This window comes from Myotis davidii, unplaced genomic scaffold (genome assembly GCF_000327345.1).
Source record: "Myotis davidii unplaced genomic scaffold, ASM32734v1 scaffold763, whole genome shotgun sequence".
Classification (NCBI taxonomy): domain Eukaryota; kingdom Metazoa; phylum Chordata; class Mammalia; order Chiroptera; family Vespertilionidae; genus Myotis; species Myotis davidii.
In genome coordinates this window covers 455,513-457,991 of record NW_006294248.1, presented here as the reverse complement: position 1 = coordinate 457,991, position 2,479 = coordinate 455,513, and the positions used below count along the sequence as shown (strand labels likewise).

Here is a 2,479-nt window from a genome sequence, read left to right as displayed (position 1 = left end):
AATCCTTTTTAATAAAATTTAATAGAGTTCTCACCAGAAATTATTACTATGATCTGGTATTGATTTAAGTGGAAGGCTGTAGGGGAAAAAAAGGAAGAAAATAAAATCTATCATTTATTTATAGCAGGTCTTTTTTACAAGTTTTACAATTTAAATATTTCCCCTTGCAGATATCACAGGTATCTCAAAGTTAGTACAGTCAATAGAGAATTCTTGATCCCGTTTTCATCATCCCCGTGTTAATCCATGGTCTTTTCTTGTTTAGTAAATCACCATGCACTTAGTGTCAAATCAAGCTAGATCCTTCTTGATTTTTCCCTCTCTCGGACCCTCTTTCAACTGAATCCACATCCAATCCATCTGCAAGTCTTACTGACTCAATCTACAAAATATATTATGAGGTCGCAATCAAGGGATGCTGGGCTGTGTTTTCATCTGGAGGCTCAACTGGAAAGAATCTGAGTTCAAGCTTATTCAGGTTGTTGGCAGAATTCATTTCATTGAAGCTGTTTGACTGAGGGGCCTAACTTTTTGCTGGCTGTTAGCTGAAGGCTGCTATCAGATCATAGTTCTTTGCACTGAACAAATTCTCCTGAAGGAATCAGGGTTTCACCCACAGGTTAAAAGGCACCATATTCTATAGTGACTTCATGGTCATATATATTCAGGGAACCCTGGCTTTCCAGGTTGAAAAAAGAATGGTTTATCAGATTGACCGGTTTGGTCTGACTGGCCTGTGCTCAATAGCTGACCGCAAGGTCCTCACCATCCAGCGTGTATGTTACCCATACTTTTAACTCCCCAGGGTAACCTTCCTCACCGTTACACTGACCTGTGAGAAGTGGATGCCATTTGACAGCACCTGAGGAGTCCAGAGGACCTTATCAAACCTTCTGATGCCTCCATGCGGACTGTTGGGCCTGTTAATGGCCAACTTACACTCCTTCCCATCTAATGTGAATGTTCCTTTGGCAATTCTATTGGCCACCTTGCCAACAACTGCTCCAAAGTAGGGCTGCTTTTGGAGGATCCCATCCAACTTGGCAAAGCCAAGCACCACATCTGAGGCTCTGCTCTGCCTGTCTTTGACCTCTAGGGCTGTGATGGTGTAATCCGAGGAGATGATGTCCACTCTCAGCAGGTCTGACTGCAGCCAGAACCTCTCCATTGTCCCTGCCCTCATGGACAGCTCTTCAAACTCGGATCTGGTTACTGAAACTATGGGGAGAGCTTCAGGTGCACTGTTACTCCTGACCTTGGAACTCCATCCACCAAACTTGGAGCGACAAAAGTTCAGTGGAGAAGGGGTGGGGCACATCCTATGTATTTTTAATGTGAGACACTTATTTCTCATCTGTTTTATTTGGATCTTTCTAAATATCTCCCATGTCTCTCCTTAACATGATCATATTCTTTTTGCTTTTTTGAGCATGTGGGATATATGTATAATATTGCTTTAATATACTTGTGTGCTAATTCTTTCATCTACTTTATTTCTGAGTCTTTTTGTATTGATTGATCTTTTCTCCTAATAATGGTATTTTTGCATGCATAAGTAAATTTTCACTAAATGCTTAACATGTTCAATGTTAACATAATTAACATATGAATTTTACATTTTTGGATGCTCGATATTTTTATATTCTTTTAAATATGTTTGAGTTTTTTTCCTGAGACTCAAATAAATTATTTGGTAAGCTTTTCAAGGCTTGCAAATAAGCTTTGCTATGGCAGACCAGTGCAGCTAGGGCTAAAGTTTCACCATTACCAAGACAATATAATCCTGAATGCTCTAACCTAATGCCCTGTGCATTGCCAGGTTGTTCCACTATAACTGATAGTAACAAAAATTATTACAAGCCCTGTGTGATCTCTTGGGACTATTTCACCTGATCCTGTGTAGGTTCTTTCTCCAGATACAGTGATTTCATCACCTCCTTGTGCTGAGCAGGACACAATAGACTTATGGAGAGCACGTGGAGATCTCACAAGCTCTCTCTCTGAGAAGCTCTCTCCTCTCCAGGAGTCTGCCTTGTAACTTCTAGCATATTTGGTCTCCCTGAATTTTCAACTCAATCTCCACTATTTGGGGAAATGACTGGGATCTGTTTGAGGTGCCCCTTTCTGGAAACTCTTGAGACAGGAAGCTGGGACAATCATAGGGCTTGCCTCATTTAAAAAGAAAACAAAACTTCTATAAGTATCATTATATTACATTACTTATTGTCTAATATCTTTAAACTATTGTTCTATATATATTATCCATTTTTTAAGTTGTGTAAGGTGGGTGCATAAATGTAGTCTCTCATCCCTCATCTTTGCTAGAAGTAGATGTGCGCAAGAATCCATTATCTTTTCATTTTGTGTCATTGTCTCTATTAGCAGTCTGGTGAAACCTATGCATGCTTCTTAGAATATTCTCATTAAGTTCATATAACCAAAGCAGAGGATAACAAAGTAAACCGATTATCCTGAAACA

At 39.6% G+C, this 2,479-nt stretch overlaps 1 pseudogene; it reads right to left on the bottom strand.

The window, feature by feature from the left end:
• Positions 1-563: 563 nt before the first annotated feature.
• On the bottom strand, positions 564-1,318 carry LOC102774987 (annotated as a pseudogene).
• Positions 1,319-2,479: the final 1,161 nt, after the last annotated feature.